Consider the following 21,847-nt stretch of genomic DNA (forward strand, 5'->3'; position numbering starts at 1 on the left):
ATACGGAGATCCTTTGTTTCAGTAATAAGGACAAACAAGGCACTACTGCAGGCCAATGTCAAGCTGTGGAAGGAATGTATCACCGTGGATATTAAAGTACAATACAAACTGTACCAGGGTTCTCAATTTATTAAAATTGTTTAAAGTGAGACTATGTGTTTCCAGATAACAAAATACAACTGACGCGGACATGGGCCAGATGTACTGCAAATTTTGGCCCAATTTTGTGAAACGGATCTGCTCCAGTGTCTTTTTGAACAATGGCCCAACTCAGTAGGGAGTCACTTGCTGGATCAAAAACCAGTTTTTGGGCAGGACTGTTACATATCTACATATCTACCTCATAACTATTGATTAATTGTATTTTTTTTGTTACTGTCGTATTTTCCCCGATATGGTAGATGATAAATAATCGATCCAAACAAAGAAAAATTGGAGAAAAAAAACATTTAAAAGTGTAAATATATGAAAAAGAACATCTCGACCACTCCTTGATGTCTGCGATTTCTGCATCGCAACCCTTGTTATATTACCATGTTTCACCCATAAAATCCCCTAAAATTTCGGTTGAGGCCATTCACATCTGTGTCTTGACACTCGATGATACATGCTACATGGAGTTTTTGGATTGAAACAAGGTAAGTACACGATAAGATCTTGTTAAAATCATGGCATCTTTAATTACGCTCTCGCGTGATCTCACCTCCAGTTAGGGTTTTGCTGTTAAATTATTTTTTTTTTTTTTTAAATGCCCTCTTGTTCAAAAATTGTCTTCCCCCAGAAAATTGAGATTTTAAGCTTTCCAATGATGTATCACACATGTATCACACAATTTTGAAATTTGGCCAAATTGGGGGTCTCAGAGCTTAACTTCGAGTCACCAAATATATATATTCGAAATAAAATTAAAATAAATGCAGTCCTTTAAGTGAGCCTACCCACAGCCACAGCTCAACATTATTACCATCAGAACAAAAATAATTGAATTATTTTCCATAAAAAGCACGTGTGTATGACTCGTATCATGTTTACATTACACACCCACTCTCTTTCTCAACACAAACAGTTGCCAGAGAGAAAAATAACATGTTTTACCACCGCTAGACACACTAAACATACTCGAGTTAACTCTTGTACCTGGTGGAAAACGTTCATGACCGTGTTTACTAACCTTCAATTTTGTATAAATGCGAAATAATATTGGAGGTATTGCCTCTTCGGTAGCCAACCTCCGCAAACATGTTTTACATGTTGGTTGGTCCGCCTCTAAGCCGCGGCTGTCTGCAACTTTTCTGTAGCCGAAGTATTCCCATACCAGCGATTTCGTTTTCTTCGATGGGGGGGTTCAGGAGTTTCACCTCATTCCTCCATCGTGTAGCACAGCTGACTCACTGACACTGAGCAACGACCGGCCGGAGACGGTTGAGCCTTACAGCTGCATGCGAGGGATTTCTAAATGCATTTTTGGGATATAAAAAATAGCTAACACCTTAGGGACGGTATAATGGAAATTTTTTGCGGTTTTGAAACCTTGACGTTTTCATACTATAGTATACCTTGAAAGCGGTAATCGGCACATGTCTACAAAACACTACAGCTTTATACCGTCCACCGGCGTCGCTAAAATCGACCAAAACTTAAATGTTACCTAGTGTTGCTTTAAATAAGGAGCTAAAATTACGTAACATTACAACACATACAAATGTTGACTCCAATATTTCCTAAAAAATGGAAGAATACATTGCCACGCTTAATGTCACATCGGTCAGAAGCCTCAAAATCTTTTTACTCAACCCTTTCAGCCTTGAATGGTCCCCCAGAATTTTCCATTCTCCTGTAAACTCTGATTTTTCACCGATTTTTGGGAAAAAAAAACATATTTTCCAAAAGTATCTAGTCCTACAGTTTTTGACCAAATCATATAATTTGGACATAAAAAATTCTGGGACACAGAATTTGAAAAAAAATTACGGTTCCCCGGAAATTTGCCCAAAATTTTCCCATTCATTTTTAATGGATGCAACGTTCAAATTTCCCATTCACTTCCAATGGAATTTACATTGCATTTATACCATTGACGGCCATGTATGTCAATTCTATTGATGTCAACGTACTTGGATTCCATTGACACATATGTAAGTCGATGGCATTGACGACCATGGACGTCCAAATTTCCAATTCATTTTCAATGGCATTTAATTTGTTTAATGCCATTGACGGTTATGTTTGTTGATTCTATTGATGCCATTGTACTTGGATTCCATTGACGCGAATGTAAGTCAATGCCATTGACGGCATGGACGTCCAAATTTCCCATTCATTTTCAATGGCAAAAAATGTCCCCAAATAAACAGGAAATGACCAGATATCAATAGGACGTGTCCCCCAAATGTCCCCAAATGACGTGATATGACCAGGACACGCCCCCTCCAAATGACGTGATAGGAACAGGACACGCCCCCAAATGTCCCCAAATGACCTGATGTGACCAGTACATGCACCCCAATTGTCTCCAAATGACCTGATATGACCAGGACACGCCCCCAAAAGTCTCCAAATGATCTGATATTACCTGGACATGTCCTCGAAATGTCCCCAAATCAACAGGAAGTGACCTGTCTATGACCTGGTCGTGTCCCTGAAATATCTCCAAACCAACCTGGGCAAGGCTAGGATCAGTATCTTCACACAGCAATGACCGAGAGTACCGTATTGGCCCGAATATAAGACGGCCCTGATTATAAGACGACCCCCTCTTTTTCAAGACTCAAGTTTGAAAAAAGACTTTTTGAACACTAAATTAATTTTTATGCAGAAAATAATTACAGTACATCTGAAACAAATGATTATAACAATATATTCGAGAGAAAAAGCATGTTATTTTGCCTCAATCAAATCTTAATATCTGAACATTTAAATATGTAAACTAAAGTGCAATCACATTCGTAAATGAATGGCTTCTGGATTTTGAAATGTAAATAAACCAATCTATTATATATGTGACAAAACAACAAATTTGCAATAACTACATCAACCATCAAAGGGAAGTCTAACTGTAACTGTAGTCTTGAAACAAATCTGAATAAGGAAAAACATTGCAATAAAATAATGCAAACTGTTTAAACTTGAGAGTAGCTGAGATTTGTCATGACAGAACATTGCTTCTGGCGCCATCTAGTGTCGTGAATGGCTGTAATGTCTAGACCGCGAATATAAGACGACCCCCTCTTTTTCAGTCTAATTTCAATGCAAAAAACACTGTCTTATATTCGGGCCAATACAGTAATTTCTCCAGAAATTGCAGTTTCTAGTGAAAGAAAATTCTTGTACACAGATTACACCTTCCACTTTCCTTGCTCTTCAATTGATGGTAAACTGCAACTCAAAATGACAACTTGCTTCTCACTTTTGTTTTGACTGTAAGGATCAACAAGACAGATCAGTCATTATATTGTATTAGATCAGTGATTGTCAACCACTTTGTCGCAGCCCATTACTGTCAGTGATCGCTATCAAATTATCCAGTCTTCACATAATTGTTTTGAAAAGTTATTTCTCACAAGTAATGTATCTTTGTTCATTTATCTTTGACAAGCAGAACAATAAGAATGCTCTTTCGCTGAAGGTCAGACAGTGCATAATTCACATGCATATTAACATTCAGTGCCGTTTTTGTACGGTGGAAAGCCTTGGGCTTTTTACTACAGTTGGGCAAATAAGTATTTAGTCAACCACTAATTGAAAATATTAGAGAGGCCTGTAATTATCAACATGAGTAAACCTCAGCCATGAGAGACAGAATAAGGAAAAAAAAACAGAAAATCATATTGTTTGATTTTTAAAGAATTTATTTGCAAGTCATGGTGGAAATTAAGTATTTGGTCAATAGCAAAAGTACATCTCAATACTTTGTTATGTACCCTTTGTTGGCAATAACTTTACAAGCTTTTCACACACTGTTGCTGGTATTTTGGCCCAATTCGTTCATGCAGATCTCCTCTAGAGCAGTGATGTTTTGGTGCTGTCGTTGGGCAACACGAACTTTCAACACACTCCTCACCCCGTGGCATCAAAATGATAACAAGAACGGGGAACAAAAACCACAGTAACAAAGGCTACTATCAGTAACACAATGCGCCGCCAAGGACTCGAAACCTGCACTGCCAGACGTGTCCCCCTGCTGAAGAAAGTACATGTCCAGGCCCGTCTGCGGTTCGCTAGAGAGCATTTGGATGATCCAGAAGAGGACTGGGAGAATATGTTATGGTCAGATGAAACCAAAATAGAACTTTTTGGTAAAAAAAACAGGTTCTCTTGTTTGGAGGAAAAAGAATACTGAATTGCACCATACCCACTGTGAAGCATGGGGGTGGAAACATCATGCTTTGGGGCTGTTTTTCTGCAAAGGGACCAGAACGACTGATCTGTGTAAAGGAAAGAATGAATGGGGCCATGTATTGAGAGATTTTGAGTGAAAATCTCCTTCCATCAGCAAGGGCATTGAAGATGAGACGTAGCTGGGTCTTTCAGCATGACAATGATCCCAAACACACAGCCAGGGCAACAAAGCAGTGGCTTCGTAAGAAGCATTTCAAGGTCCTGGAGTGGCCTAGCCAGTCTCCAGGTCTCAACCCCATAGAAAATCTGAGATGGGAGTTGAAAGTCCGTGTTGCCCAACGACAGCCCCAAAACATCACTGCTCTAGGGGAGATCTGCATGGAGGAATGGGCCAAAATACCAGCAGCAGTGTGTGAAAAGCTTGTGAAGAGTTACAAAAAACGTTTGGCCTCCGTTATTGCCAACAAAGGGTACATAACAAAGTATTGAGATGAACCTTTGGTATTGACCAAATACTTATTTTCCACCATGATTTGCAAATAAATTCTTTAAAAATCAAGCAATGTGATTTTCTGTTTTTTTTCCACATTCTGTCTCTCATGGTTGAGGTTTAACCATGTTGATAATTACAGGCCTCTCTAATATTTTGAACTGGGAGAACTAGCACAATTAGTGGTTGACTAAATACTTATTTGCCCCACTGTATGTGTGTCGTCTAAAAAAAAGGCTGGGGTACAAGGAGCTACAACTCTTCCGCCCGGATGCCTCAACACTTGTACTATCATCTCATGTCAAAATGAACCCTGCCACAACCACACAGCTCCCATCTATGTTTGTTTGAGGGGTGATAACAGACTCAATACATTGCTGTAGGCACACACACACATGCACAGATGTGCAGAACAGCATTTGTTGAATGATGGCTTGTTTGTGGTGCTGTGGGGGTGAAGGGTGTTGAGAGGTGGAAGTGGAGAAGGGAAGCAGAGGTGTAGAGGTGACGAAAAGCTGGACATTCAGAAACAAACTGTCTTTGTGCCTGCTGCTTTCTGTGTGTGATTGCATGTCTTAGTACTATGTTAATGTATGTGGAAGTGTGTGGGGGGTTTGCAGACAGGTGTTTTACGTTGTATCATATTGCCGGGACTGGTCATATAAAAGTGCATACGACAGGATTAAAAAAAAGTCTTAAATAGCATTATTATGTGAATTAGAATCATATTTTGAGACGGTTCGACTATATATAACAATTTGGCAAAGCACAGATGACGAGAAATTAGCCTTTTAATCCGTCGTTTAGCCACGCCTACCATTATAGACCCTACTCACATGACGTCACAACCACGCCTCCGTGCCATATTGTCCATCAACTCGTTGTGTTTACGCATTACCGCTACGTAAATTCCTCCTATTATGGCGTGTTTTTCTGCTCGTTAACATTAATAATCATAATGGTGAAGGCGTGTGTGGCGGTTGGTTGCAGTAACAGAGAAGATAGACGGAGAGACTTGAAGTTCTACCGTATTCCGAGAGACCCGGAGAGGAGACCGAGACGGCTGCAATTGATGAGAAAACTGGGCACCAAACGATCACCACAGATTATGTAGTAGTCATTTTATATCTGGTAAAATGCATTTAATATATATTTAAAGGGTTTTGGGCTGACAACCACAATTAAGATCATTGCGAGGCTAATCGCCGACAACATACAGTTTCAAATTCAAGATGCTTATTTCATCCACCATCATTATTTTTTGAATAATATTTAGCTGGTACCAAGTGAAAGAAGCTGGCCTCGTCTACGGCTCATCAGTTAAACAGGTGTGTCCAAACCTTTTGCAAAGGGGGCCAGATTTGGTGTGGTAAAAATGCGGGGGGCTACCTTGGCTGATTTCCATAGAACAATATATTTAAACTAGGGCTGTCAAAATTATCGCGTTAACGCGCGGTAATTAATTTTTTAAATTAATCACGTTAAAATATTTGACGCAATTAACGCACATGTCCCGCTCAGAAAGTATTCTGCCTTTTGGTAAGTTTTACAGCAAGGCTTTTTGTGCTGTCCAAAAGCGAACTCTTGTGGTCGCTTTGCGACATGGTTTATTGTTTTCAGACCAGTTCAATATGGCCGCCATACGTCTCGGGCTGATAATGTTGTGCTTATATGATCCTTGGACAAGAGTTGTCCGTAAGTATGGTTGTTGTAAAGAATGTACATATTATGTTAGTAAGCGAAATGTTCTATTTTTTGTATGAGACGCTTTTTGTTTATGTTTAGTGAACCTGTATAGCGTGCTAAGCTAATGTTGTTGCTAATGCAATGCTTGAGTACTTTTTTTTGTAGTTTTACGACGGTCTAAAGAGGACAATGGTTTGAGGCTATTTTATTAATAAATCAGATGAAAAAGGAAGAAGTCTGATTATTAAGGCGTCGTTCACTAGCTGTCTGGCTTTGGAAAAAGTAGACGCTTCGGAGTGAGGACAGCATAGACAGATTTAAATGACAGTAGAGTGAAATGCCCACTACAATCCTTATGTACCGTATGTTGAATGTACAGTGGGGAGAACAAGTATTTGATACACTGCCATTGGGAAAACCCATTAGCAGTGTATCAAATACTTGTTCTCCCCACTGTATATATCCATCTTGTGTCTTATCTTTCCATTCCAACAATTTATTTTACAGAATATATATATAATTTACAGAAAAATATGGCATATTTTATAGATGGTTTGAATTGCGATTAATTGCGATTAATTACGATTAATTAATTTTTAAGCTGTAATTAACTCGATTAAAAATTTTAATCGTTTGACAGCCCTATTTTTTTCACAAACTATTTTTATTGAAACAAGCAACTCCATATTAAAGATGACCCATTTTTAGACTGTAAACAACATATTGTATTTGTTAAGGTTCTAGGGTAATAGGTGACCTAAGCGCAGTGACAAAGGCAAACTGGCAGTGGTAACAAAAGTTCATTGATGATGAGAGGGAGTGGCAGAAAGTGTCCGAAGAATCCAGTGGGCAGTTTGGTGTTTTAACAGGTGAACGGGCAGGCAGGCATTCTGGCTGGCAAGCAGTACAGGATCTGGTGGAAAAAAAAAAACAGAAATAAGCTCAGTATCAGTATAACAAGATTCTTTGTTAGCTGAAAGTCACGTAGGTGAGTTGTTGAACTGGCGATGACGTGAGGCCAAGGAGCGGTTTAAGTTAGCTGCTGATGATGATCAGCGGCACCTGGTCCCAGACTCATCCATCTGTGCAATCAAGGCAATGGCACAAATACACACACACAAGAAGGGACTCAGTTATAATAATAATATTCAAACATCGAAACATTTGCAGCAACACGGAGTCAATGCTTTCTCCCTTAAATTCTTTGTGCGTGACAGTAGAACCAAGGAATAGAGTCCATCGTTCATATTTGGAAATGTGTGGTTTATTTTGTTCCCGATGTTAGGGTCCGCTACTGCGGAAACAAGGTTGTACTTCAAAGCAGAAAACAACGGAGGGATGTATTCAATGGTTTATTAAATACAAAAATATACGCGATCGCTGGCTGTAAAGGGGGGAAAACACAATGGGTCTGTGACAGTAGATCAACGGGGAGCAGAGAGGGTTTCAATACAGTCTTGATGAGCTTGAATTGGCTGTAGTTACGACGTCAGGAACGCTCCCTCCCGAACAAAACATGATTTGACCAACATTGTGATAGCCGATGCCAACCTAAAATGACATTGTTCTGACAATTTTCAATATGCTGGTTTAGGAATGTTTCAACGCGCACTCAGCATGTGTCGATGTCAACCGGCAGGATCAGACAAAACGACGTGGCCGATGGTAATCCAAGGTGTCAAATTGTCAATGAGTATGGTCAAGCTAATCGTGGTGATTCAGTCCAAAGTCATGTTGTGTGGTCAAATAACAAAACAAAAATGCAGACTTCGTGTCTTCAAACTTTCAAACAAAAAAAACAATATACTCGCAACGGTCATCTGTTACATACACATGTTACATTCCACACCTGTGCTGAGTAAGTCATTGATTTATACGCGCTTAGTGGTGACGTCATCGCCCATATTGGCGGCACTACCACATTTCGTCACTCAACACAAAAACTGCACCAACAGACATAATGTCCGGGTTATAAAATCACGCCAGCAGCCCTCCCCACACAGAGAGTACCAGTGGTCAACATGGGACTAGTGTGTGAAAGTGTCCAACCCGTGTCATTCTCGGGACATCGCTACATGCGTGGAAGCAATGACATAAATCCTGTGTCACCTTACACTGGAATTTCCCTAGATACGCGTGTGAAAAGGGCTTGGTTTTCCCTGCTTAAGCTCCTAACCCCCTGACCCTACCCGGAATAGGTGGGTGGGTTGGTTGGTTGGTTGGTTGGTTGGTTGGTTGGTTGGTTGGTTGGTTGGTTGGTTGGTTGGTTGGTTGGTTGGATGATGAAGGGAATAGTTAAATTTCTTGCACACACCATATAACTGTTTGCATTTCTCTCACACTTAATATAATCAATCAGGGAACAGTATCGTTTCTCAGATTTACTGCAGGACTGTTTGTACTACTCTAACACACCTGATATAAAATAAATAGCACTTACACCATAGTTTAATGAAAAGAAGCAGAATAGAGGGCATAAAAGATACACAACGCCATCTTATCACAAAAGCCCAACGCATCATGAGCAAGATTGATGCATAAACTTTTGCAATCAGTTCTCCTGGGCACTCCAGGACAAAGAGCAGGGCGCTCTGTCCTAAAACAAGTAGCAGCGGAAAACACCCTCACCCAACCAGGATAACAAGATGATAGCGCGGGTGCCTTGGATGTCAAGACCTGCGTCGGTCACTGTGGCAACCACGTCCCGACCACGAAGGATGAGCACGAACCTAACCGCCCAAACCTGCCACAGAGGGATGATCCCAAGACCACACACAGCCCCGCCTTCGGGCCGGCCCACTCCACCGCAGCTTTCAAAAAGAACTGAACATTTAGATAACAATTATCACTGCTCGGGAACATTTCTATGTAGCCTTGTTTTGCCGACCCTGGATCCAGCAGGGTCCCTCCATCGTCTGTTTTTGCCTTGTTTTTTGACCTATGTCGACGAATAAATTGTCAACCTGTTTTCGGTAAGCCTTCTTCAAACTTTTGGAACATGGAGTCAGTACAAAGGGTTAACACTGGAGTGAACGCGCGGGATTTTGGCACCCCCACCGGTTGGCTTGCGGGAGCAGTGCCAGCAGAACACTATTTCGTTCGGCTGGCTCTGTTTCCGCGGCGTGGCGGGGGTGGATTCCTTCAATGGATGGATGGATGGATGGATGGATGGATGGATGGATGGATGGATGCAATGAAATTTCATTCTACAGCAGGTTTAACCCAACCAACCTATGAACAGTTCGGAGTCGTCAATGAACTAAAACTTATAATTCCTTTCTTCCCGCCACACCCTGATCCCTGTTCCACACATGCTTTTTTAAGCTTTTTACATACTTTGTGCTACAGATGGTCCATCTCCTGCAGTGCCACCCTCATGCTATTTGAGCAATCACAACCATTTGAACACACAGTAGAGTAACCACGAAATGACAGATGCTTACACCTTTGTGTGTGTGCGTGTAAGTGTGAATGAAGCCAAAACCTAGGTGAGTCCCCACCTACCCCCAAACATTCCCGCATCCCGCACGGTGACAAATTGAGAAAAAGAACGAGAGAGGGAGATCTTTCCTGTCTACATCCAGCTGTGAGAGCTTCTCTCTCGTCTCCTCCCCCTCTTTCTCCCCTCCCTCCCCCATGGGATAGAGTGCTCACACAACGGCAGATGGGCGGGATGCATAATGCATGGACTATTCGGGGGGCTGGGAGGGTGTGTGTAGTCTTTGGGGAGTGGGCCGTGCAATCGTTATAGATCTAATGGTTGTGCACCGTCCCAATCTCATTTGAAGAGCAAAAAGCCAAATGAGTGTGAAGCGTTTCATTACTCATGCTCTATGTGCTCATCCTGGCTCGATGCACAACAGCTCACTGATGCAGTCACAACTTTTGACGTGCATGTTTTGAAGGGCATATAAGGTACTCGCGCTAAATTGTCTGCATATGATTTTTTTTTGTTCTTCCCAGACGTTCTTCTTCTGCCTCCCTGCTCATGTAAAACCACTTTATTTCCCTAATTGCTGTAATTACTGCAAGATGAGGCCTATGTATCATAATGCTATGTAATTAGTACTCAATTGTGAACTAACAAGGCCTCCTCTAGCATAAGTAATGGATTGAAGATAGACAAGCTGAGCTGAGGCTTGCATGGTAGTATAATTAATAGGAGTGGGAACCTCTTGGTACCTCACGATACGACACGATTTGCAATTCAAAGCTCACGATAACGATGATCTGATGATATGGCGATACAACGATTATCGATGCATTGGTACATTGGTCTAGGATTTTCTACAACAACTAATAAACAGAAAAAGAAGTGTCTGCTGTGAATTGGAATGAGTTTATCACTAGTAGACGTCCAATCCATTTGAACTGGGAGGGATGGCAGCGAATGAACATTCGTTCATTCGCTGCCATCCCTCCCACTTCAAACGGATTGAACGTCTATGGCCGTCAGTGGCAGCCAATGTCAGGCAATGAGGTAATTTTGGGCCATTTAAAGTCATATACCTGTTGATTTTCAGTTACTTCCTGTTGATTTTGGGGTATTTTATGGGTCACTTCTTGTTTATTTTGAGTTACAGAACAGGAAGTGACCTGGGAATCACCCAAATGAATAGGCAGAGACTCAAACTCAACAGGAAATGACCTGTAAATGCCCTAAAATTTACATCAAACTGGACCGAATGACTGTGAATGCTTTGGTTTTGAATGAACGAACGTTCTCAGTCTAAATGGACTGGGCGTCGAGCACCATCAATGGCAGCCTTAAAGTGCACGTGACACGAAAAAGTATGTTTATTTCATAATACACGCGGTATTTTATGCTCTTGAATGATATGGACCGCTTGGATGTGTGTGGAACCGATCGTTATATTTATTTAGTTTTTTTAATCCCGCGCCATGAAAATGAGTGACTTCCGTCTTCGGTCTTGCATTGAGGAGGAGGGCGCTGTGACGTCTGCGGTAGAAGACGTCCTCTTCACTATACAGTGTACTGTTTTGTATGAGGACGAAAGATTCAGCTGATTTTGCGGATTAATACGTTTATTTTTTGCATCACGCTAGCCAAACGGCTGCAGAAAAATCATTCTGTATGAGGGAGAGGCGTATGCACCTTTTTGGAGTTTCAAAAGGTTCCCATTCACCGTGGATATATACTGTGGGACCATTGGACTTACGAGAAAGTGAGTAAACATCTTGTTTTGTATTATGTCAAATACGAATACAGCGATTACTAAGTAAACACTACAAACTTCCTTTAAATAAAGGACTACTTACATTTGATCATTGATAGGCATGTAAAAAGCTCTCCTCATGCACATTAGCAGCACGTTAGCTGCACAACAACTCCAGCCACCTTCCTCCGGGGAACGAACTGTAAATTGCTCTCCGCCGGGCGGTTCGCCGATCCGCAAAGACAATCGACAACCGGGTCGTCATGTCAAATAATCCAGGCTAGTTATGTGTGATTTCCCGCTTCGAAGACATTGAAACATCACTCGGTTCAGGTTAGCATGTCATCTAGCTGTCACGCCTTCTGGTTTGTTTACATTCTCTGAAGCTGGGGAAGTGAAATGACATATGTCCGAATTAGGTGTCGGGAGGTGCGACAGTAAAAGGTGAAGTTGACAGTTTTGACCATTATGGAGTCATTTTGCCATGTCGTCCTGAATAAATGCATTTTTATTATTTCATATTCCATTTAGCACAAGACTGTTATTTGTCATGACCATGCCATTTATTTAGCAATTGGGGAAAATACTTGGATAAAAAGAATATCCTGTAAAAATATTGAAGTAAAGAGACAGAAACAATGACATTTTGCCGCTCTCTTCGTCGCGTTTTCCTCGTTGTGAATAATTCCCCCTCAACGGACTGACTGGTCCTTCTCAAGCCATTTAGCTATTGGGGAAAAATACTTGGATAAAAAGAATATCCTGTAAAAATATTGGAGTAGAGAGACTGAAACAATGACATTTTGCGGCTCTCTTTGTCGCGTTTTCCTCGTTCTGAATAATTCCCCCCCCAATGGGCTGAATAGTAAAACCGATGAGCCCAGTCTACCACTGACGTCATCCACATGTTGGGGACGCTAAAGCCCTATAATGGTAGGCGTGGCTAACCAGCAGATTAAAAAACTAATTTCTCATCATCTGCGCTTTGCTAAATTGTTGTATATAGTCGAATCGTCTCAAAATATGATTCTAATTCAAATAATAATGCCATTTAAGACTTTTTTTTCTCCTGTTTTATGCTCTTTAAGCCTGAGTTATACCCCCGCGTTGTGGTGACGGCGCAGCAACTATGGCGTCATTCGACATTCCATAGTTCTGCGGTGAGGGAACGCGTTGCTCTGTAATTCACCGCCAAGCCACTAGAGGGGTGTGGCGTTATGTTTGTACGGTTTTGGGGCATGCTTGTTGACTTCCGCTAGTCTATTTAACGGAGAAAAAATAAACAATGCAAGTCTTGAATGTAAATCTTCTGCTCATCAACATTGAATAAATGTTGAACATACACATGTTGAGGGGCAGAAGACGGTTTCGAGGCGGTCTGGCCGACTTTTGATGCCGCACAGAGAGTTCTAGACTCGGGTGGAGAGAGCTAGCTGTAGCGGCTAGCTTCAAACTGGCGTCGAGCACTGCGTCCAAGGTCTGCAAAGCCCTCCAGCCCAATTTGTTTGCCGTGTCCTACAACCAGCCGGTGGGAAACCATAGCAGATTTCTGGCATCTATGGAACTTCCCAAAGAGCCTTGATTTTAACGTTATCATAAAAAGCACCGAGGCACTCTCAATCAGTTGCCACGTTTACATGGAGCCAAATATTCCAATTACAATCGGAATATTAGTTCAAACCGAATAAATGTGTTCCATATAAACACCTCATTCGGAATGAACAGGCCCAAACCGAATGGAATTTCATTCCGATTCACAGGGGTGGAATATTTCTTTTCCCAAACCGATTAGAAGTAAAATTATATCATGTAAACAGGGAAGCGGAATAGTGTCTGGTTGCGTTCTTTCTGCACATGCTCCGTACTGAAGTGGTGACGTCACTTGGTGACATAAGTAACGTCACTTGCAACATGGCTTCCAAGCACACGCACAGCGCACCCACACAACTTTTTAAATGAACGGCGTATCATTCTGAAGTTTTGTTTCCACTCAAAAAGTTAAAACAGCAGCTGATCTGACGATCGATCTCCATGTTTTGCAACGTGACGCTTTGTTTTGATTAATCTGCGCATGTCAGACGGCAGTTGTCAAACGTCCTTTCGGAATAAAGGCAGTCACACGTAAACGCTGGATCGGAATAGATGAAGTGACATGTAAACAGCTGATATGAAATTTCCATTCGGAATGATTTGAATCGGTATGAATAAAAGTCAGCATGTAAACGTGGCTAGTGATGATGTATCGTGTGTGAACTGTCTGTTATTGAAAATTAAAGATCAAAACAACTCTTTTGACACCAAATCTGTGCTTTATTCTTCATATACTTGAAGTGTCACACATAAATAAGTCGTAGACTCACAGCAAACATATGTACACAATAAATGGTGAAGTGCACCAACCAAAAATACGACATATAAGTGATAAAAAGTTGGCAGTTTTTGGCCGACTGGGTCACTGCTTCGTGTGGCCACTCGATTCCGAACACACACGCCTCGGTGGTTCTTCAATTTTTTTTTAAATCGCCAACATTGCCCTTTGGCAATCGTAGTAATGTCTTGCCGAGACTTGCTCTTCGATGATACTCCCGTCGGCTTGGTCTATTTTTGCGTGTAGGAAAATAATGTTAGATTCTATTCGAGAGGAGCGCGTCAGGCTACGGCGTAGGGTCGTAATTTGGGTCTTCCTTGACGGCACAGGTCTGACGCAGAAGTATAACTCGGCCTTTAGAGTTAACTGAGACACAATTATAGTGGAAGATTTTGGTAGCAACTTGATGGTTCCTTTTTGTTTGTCTTTATAAACACTGACACCTTTTTAAAACGATATTTCGATTCTTGACAGGAGCATATCGATAACCTTTTGGGATACAAAGTACCACGATATATTGCCATTTTGATATTTTGTCACACCCCTAATAATTAATACCTCCGCCTCAGTGGAGGGAGTTCCCAGACGCACACAGATGCGATACATCACTTCGCAGTTCTTGTGGATTGTCAAAATCTCACATTCTATAATAGTGTGTGTCAGACAGTGAGTATTCACAAATGCACATGTTGTTTTAGGCAAACATAAAAAAAATTGGAAGAGATTGGGGGAAGGGGTGAAAAAAAACGAGAGAACAATGAAGACAAGACAGAACAACAGAGATCTGGCAGGTAGCGCTTCTCTGGAGATTCATTAGGCTTGTCACAGATCCTAGCTGTGAATATGCCAACACAGCAAGGTTCTTGGTGAGGACACACACATATTTAAAACCCATACACACACACAAGAAGGCAGCTTGGTGCAGGTGTACAAGGCTCTCATCTGCTGACAGGTTGGAATAAAAGAGCCAAGAAAAGATGGACTGATTTGGAGTCCCACTGTGAGGACAGCACAGTGTGCGTCTCCAAATAGCTATGGTGGGAATTAACATATCCTAAGTGGCATTAAGTTCTGCCTGTCACGGCTTCTCAAATGCTGAGTGAAATATTTATATCGTGCTAAAATATGCTCTAAATGGCTTTAATATTAAATGTGTTTGCCTGACTTAAAGCAATATTGAAGAGTGTCACCTCTTTGAGTTTTAAGTGATTTTGAGTGTGAAGTCAAAGCGGCAGTATCTTAGTGTGAGTATAGCATGTGTGCTTGTTTATTGAACAAGATTCAACTCAGAATTTGTTTTGTTAAAATGATACGTCTTTTTAAAATGTATTTGTTTAAGGTAAAAGGTTCTGATGAAAAATTACAAACAGATGATGAAATAATGAAAGACATTTTGCAATGTGCCAGAGTCCACTGTGTCCGCGTGCGTGTGTGGGTGGGTTGGGGGTTTGAGTGTGTGCGCATATTTTGCCAAGCACAAGAAAGACATTATACAGAAAGTCCCCGGTTTATGAACGAGTTCCGTTCCCACGCTGGCGACGTAAACCGAATGTCCGCGCAAGTCGGAATTAACCCTGTAAATACTCTTAATCTAAAAAACAACTATCCAAAAATATGTATTATACATCATAATAATTGGGCTGCAGCTATCGAATATTTTAGTAATCGAGTATCCTGCGGGAAATTCCATCGATTAATCAAGCAATCGAATAAAACATATGCTTTTTGTAAAAAGCAAGTATAAATACACGTGAGAAAACAAGACATTTCACCTAATATTGAACCATTTTTAGACAATCAATGTCTTTATTTTAGATGCTTATTGTTGAAAAACAGCCAACAATTGCATCTCAGATGTGACTAGGAAAAGAAAAAAACAAATTCACTGCTTTTCACTCAAAAAACTTAAGATCTTTTATATATATATATATATATATATATATAAATAAAATAAAATATCCAGTGAGCGGCAGTTCTGTGGGCTGAAATGCCTTGTTGATGCCAGAGGTCAGAGGAGAATGGCCTGACTGGTTCGAGCTGATAGAAAGGCAACAGTGACTCAAATAACCACCCGTTACAACCAAGGTAGGCAGAAGAGCATCTCTGAACACACAGTACGTCGAACTTTGAGGCAGATGGGCTACAGCAGCTGAAGATCACGCCAGGTGCAACTCCTTTCAGCTAAGAACAGGAAACTGAGGCTACAATTTGCACAAGCTCATCAAAATTGGACAATAGAAGATTGGAAAAACGTTGCCTGGTCTGATGAGTCTCGATTTCTGCTGCGACATTCGGATGGTAGGGTTAGAATTTGGCGTCAACAACATGAAAGCATGGATCCATCCTGCCTTGTGTCAACGGTTCAGGCTGGTGGTGGTGGTGTAATGGTGTGGGGAATATTTTCTTGGCACTCTTTGGGCCCCTTGGTACCAATTGAGCATCGTTGGAACGCCACAGCCTACCTGAGTATTGTTGCTGACCATGTCTATCCCTTTATGACCACAATGTACCCAACTTCTGATGGCTACTTTCAGCAGGATAATGCACCATGTCATAAAGCTGAAATCATCTCAGACTGGTTTCTTGAACATGACAATGAGTTCACTGTACTCAATTGGCCTCCACAGTCACCAGATCTCAATCCAATAGAGCATCTTTGAGATGTGGTGGAACGGGAGATTCGCATCATGGATGTGCAGCCGAAAAATCTGCACCAAATGTGTGATGCCATCATGTCAATATGGACCAAACTCTCTGAGGAATGCTTCCAGCACCTTGTTGAATCTATGCCACGAAGAATTGAGGCACTTCAGAAGGCAAAAGGGGGTCCCACCCGTTACTAGCATGGTGTACCTAATAAAGTAGCGGGTGAGTGTATATTGTATATATATATATATATATATATATATATATATATATATATATATATATATATACACTGTATTTCCTCCACACCCTTCTCACCTTTTTAACCCCTGACCCATGAAGCGGGCCCCTGGATATGTTCGCCTTAGGCCCCTAAATTGCCAGGTCCGCCACTGCATATAGCAGTGCTTCTCAATTATTTTCTGTTTCGCCCCCCCCCCCCCCCCCCCCAAGGAAGACGTAAATGTTTCGCGCCCCCCAAACTCTGCCGCCACTTTAAATAGTATCATTTGTCTATAATATTACTATTTAAAGTACGCCTCTGCCTCACATTATATCCCTTTTTTTCTATTAGAGAAAATAACAGACATAAACTTATAAAGTATAACTTTATTAACATTGTTAATACATAAGATTAAAAAAAAAGAAACGTCACATCCAAACTGTAAAAATACACAGGTGCATTTTTGACCATTTGATACTGAAAAATAAAATCAGTAAATAATAACAAATTCAAATTGGTTAGAAACATTAACTCATGAGGGCAATATGCCAAAAAATTTGACCGAAAAAACAAAACTGAATAGTAGAAGAAAAAAAAAGTGTCTTTGGACAGAAGAGTTTTTATTTTCGTTGCTCGCTGCTTCTAGTGTCACCTCCAGTTTGCAATGATGTGGGATTATTTTGCACTGAGCATGCTAACAGCGCTCATTTGTTTACTGATATAACACTGACAAAGCGGGACAATTGTTGGCAATATTCGGACCCGTTTTCGCTGAAAAACAACCAAGCGGCTTATCAATGAGATTGGGGTCTAATGTCTTTAAGTGGCGTCTTAATTGATTTGGCTTCCGGCTGTCCGCTATAATCATTTTTAGACACAGTAAACAGTGGTCTTTCCTCATCTACCACTGTATTAAATGTCAAAGCCAAAAGGCAAACGGCCCGAAAAAGGCGCATTTTCGGCGGCCGAGGGAGAACCGTAAGTGAGGGCGGTCGTCGTGACGATCCCAAGCCGAAAATGGCACTTCTCGGACGGACACGTGAGAACCGGAGAAGACAGTGGGTCGCTGCGTGAGTCTGGCCGGAAAACGGCTTTCGAAAATGGTGCACAGCTCTCCAGCTCTTCATGAGTCTCTTCCGTGTGCTCTTGCTTACTTCAAAAATATTGCGCACACTTTGAAAATGAGAGCGCCACTGCCACCCACTGAGTGGAAGTGCAAGTACACTTTATTCTAGTACGGCAAAAAAAAAACAAAAAAAAAACATGTTCCCCGAGGTCACACGTGCCACCCATGGCATCGCTCTGCGTCCCCCTGGGGGGGCGCGCCCCACTATTTGAGAAGTACTGGCATACAGGAAGACAATCTAAATGACCTATATAACTGAAGTCATTATATAATGCAAATAAGGTTGCTTAAAAGTTGGTGGGGATAATTTGAGCATCCTGAAAAGTTGCTCGTGTTACGTCCCTACCATCCCTATGCAAACCTACGCCCTTACTCAACATTACAGTTAGAAAGTCACAATTGCTAGGGTTTTATGATTCCCTCCTTTGCTGATTTAAAAAAAGTTTCAATTAAATTATATTGTAAATATTGCCGCTGTAGCAGTCTTTTTAAACAATCTGGGCGTGTCCTTTTGGGGGTGTTTCAATGTGAATTGACATGCTGTTTAAAAATGGATCCGACTGAATTATTCAGTCTGTTATTGTAGTGTCAGTGATGATGTCTGGTTGTCACGGAAACATGGTCCCATGATCTCAAGCCCGCAGCTGGGTCCCTTCTGGATAGACACAGACAATGAAACCCACCATCCGGGTGATTTTGACAGAAAATGAGGTGGCAATATGTACCGTCACACCATGTCAAAATGTGCCAGAGAGAGCAACCACATGAGACAATATTCACGGGGTCACACAAAAAAAAAGCAATATAAAAGGTTATGAAGTGCATGCTGCCAGTAGGGTTGGAGTATAACACAATATTTGAACTGAGTAATGCATGCAATGATTTCTCTGTGGCTGTTTGTGGCTCTTATTTAAGCATACGCACATGCACATAATGGTCCCTGGCTTTGGAATTCAAGTATTATGGATCACTAGTAAGACATGCATATACTATGGAACAGTCATCCAGAAACCATGATGAGAAGCTTCTAGCTTGCATTTCTTCTTCTGGACAAAGATAGGATACTCGATTAGTTGTCAGTGAATGAACTCTGCATGTACATAGCCGAGATTTACAGGTCTCCCATGTTCTCAATTCTCATAAACCAAAACAAAAAAGCCTTTTTGCAGCAATAAGCATCAGCTTTTTATTTTCTTTGATTACATACTTCACTTTACGCTGAATATTTGGTTTAACTGCTAAACTATGTACGTATATGTAAAAAAAAAATGTTCAAAATTTTGGCCAACAAATGCTATAGACAAGTTTCCTGAGTGAAAATTGGGCAGTGCCATCTTTGACATTTTCTGCTGCAGACTTCCGTTTAGACAGAACACCATGAATTGCGGTTGAAGTAAATAAAGTTTTAAACTGCCAAATCAAACCAGAGGAACCCACGGAATCTCCAAAAATTGGTTCAGCATAACGTAGATGAGACTCCGGGATTTTCTGTGCTGTGCGTGGTTGTGTGGACTCATGGAAGCGCCTACATTCCAACAATAATTTACACAAAAATATGGCATATTCTAGAGATTGTTTGAATTACGATTAGTTATGATTCATTTTTAAGCTGTGATTAACGCAACTAAAATTTTTTATCGTTTGACAGCCCTAATATATACACTCACCGGCCACTTTATTGGGTACACCATGCTAGTAACGGGTTGGACCCCCTTTTGCCTTCAGAACTGCCTCAATTCTTCGTGGCATAGATTCAACAAGGTGCTGGAAGCATTCCTCAGAGAGTTTGGTCCATATTGACATGATGGCATCACACAGTTGGTGCAGATTTATCGGCTGCACATCCATGATGCGAATCTCCCGTTCCACCACATCCCAAACATGCTCTATTGGATTGAGATCTGGTGACTGTGGAGGCCAATTGAGTACAGTGAACTCATTGTCATGTTCAAGAAACCAGTCTGAGATGATTCCAGCTTTATGACATGGCGCATTATCCTGCTGAAAGTAGCCATCAGAAGTTGGGTACATTGTGGTCATAAAGGGATAGACATGGTCAGCAACAATACTCAGGTAGGCTGTGGCATTCCAACGATGCTCAATTGGTACCAAGGGGCCCAAAGAATGCCAAGAAAATATTCCCCACACCATTACACCACCACCACCACCAGCCTGAACCGTTGATACAAGGCAGGATGCATGCTTTCATTTGTTGACGCCAAATTCTGACCCTACCATCTGAATGTCGCAGCAGAAATCAAGACTCATCAGACCAGGCAACGTTTTTCCAATCTTCTTTTGTCTAATTTCGATGAGCTTGTGCAAATTGCAGCCTTAGTTTCCTGTTCTTGGCTGAAAGGAGTGGCACCCGGCATGGTCTTCTGCTGCTGTAGCCCATCTGCCTCAAAGTTCGACGTACTGTGCGTTCAGAGATGCTCTTCTGCCTACCTTGGTTGCAACGGGTGGTTATTTGAGTCACTGTTGCCTTTCAATCAGCTCGAACCAGTCAGACCATTCTACTCTGACCTCTGGCATCAACAAGGCATTTCCGCCCACAGAACTGCCGCTCAGTGGATATTTTTTCTTTTTCGGACCATTCTCTGTAAACCCTAGAGAAGGCTGTGCGTGGAAAATCCCAGTAGATCAGCAGTTTCTGAAATACTCAGACCAGCCCTTCTGGCACGCCACGCCACGTTCAAAGTCACTCAAATCAACTTTCTTCCCCATACTGATGCTCAGTTTGAACTGCAGGAGATTGTCTTAAACCATGTCTACATGCCTAAATGCACTGAGTCGCCGGCATGTGATTGGCTGTTTAGAAATTAAGTTTTAACGAGCAGTTGGACAGGTGTACCTAATAAAGTGGCCGGTGAGTGTATATATTAATAAATGTTTTAAGCACTTCAAATGTAATAATTATGATTTTTAGATAAGAATAAAGTAGAAGAATAAATGTCTTTATTAAATGCGTTAATTGAGTGAGTCCATTCAAATCCGCTCAACCTGCTCACTGACACACAATGAGTTACCACAGCAACTGTCTAACTAGTTAAACGATGATTGACACATGCGGCGCTTTGAAGTTTCAGCTTCCAAACATCTCTGGCAAGATCAAACCTTAACGTCTGTCAATCATCCTTAACTTTAATAAACAACTTCAGCGCAATGCCTGACCAATAGAAGCAGCAGGTGAGAGAGTGAGACTACGTGATAGGAATCGGGACAGCTCATCTTTATTTATTTATTGTTTTAATTGGGAAAAAAATCTGCCACGGACTGAGGCCGTGAAGTTTAAAGCGCGAAGTAGCTAGGGAACACTGCATTCTTAAAATGAATTCACACTGTATTCTTAAAATTAATTCAATACACCGTTTATTCCTCTAATCAGAGTAATAAGTGCAAGGGCTTAGTTATCGCTTAGTTATGTTCTAGGGGAAACCATGCATCCTTGGTATTTATGTTGTCATGATGAAACCAGTCCAGTTTGATGAGAGCGCTACTGTTCATGATGATGATCAAATAGCATCATCCATCAGTGTTAATACTCCTGTCGATATGCATCCTTTAACTCCATTACATTGAGATGACTGACATTAACACGGATGTATGATCATTCATCAGTGTGACATGTTAGCGTATTGAGGAAAAGTGGGTAAAATGAATTGAGAACAACATGCTATATAAGCGTGTAAAAAGGGACTTTAGCAGCCAGGGTCAACTAGCAATGATAATACTATTTTATCCAGCTGGCAAATTTCTTGCTCTGTTTCACATCAACAATTTCAGTGTATTC

Source organism: Corythoichthys intestinalis, chromosome 3, assembly GCF_030265065.1.
Source record: "Corythoichthys intestinalis isolate RoL2023-P3 chromosome 3, ASM3026506v1, whole genome shotgun sequence".
Taxonomy (NCBI): domain Eukaryota; kingdom Metazoa; phylum Chordata; class Actinopteri; order Syngnathiformes; family Syngnathidae; genus Corythoichthys; species Corythoichthys intestinalis.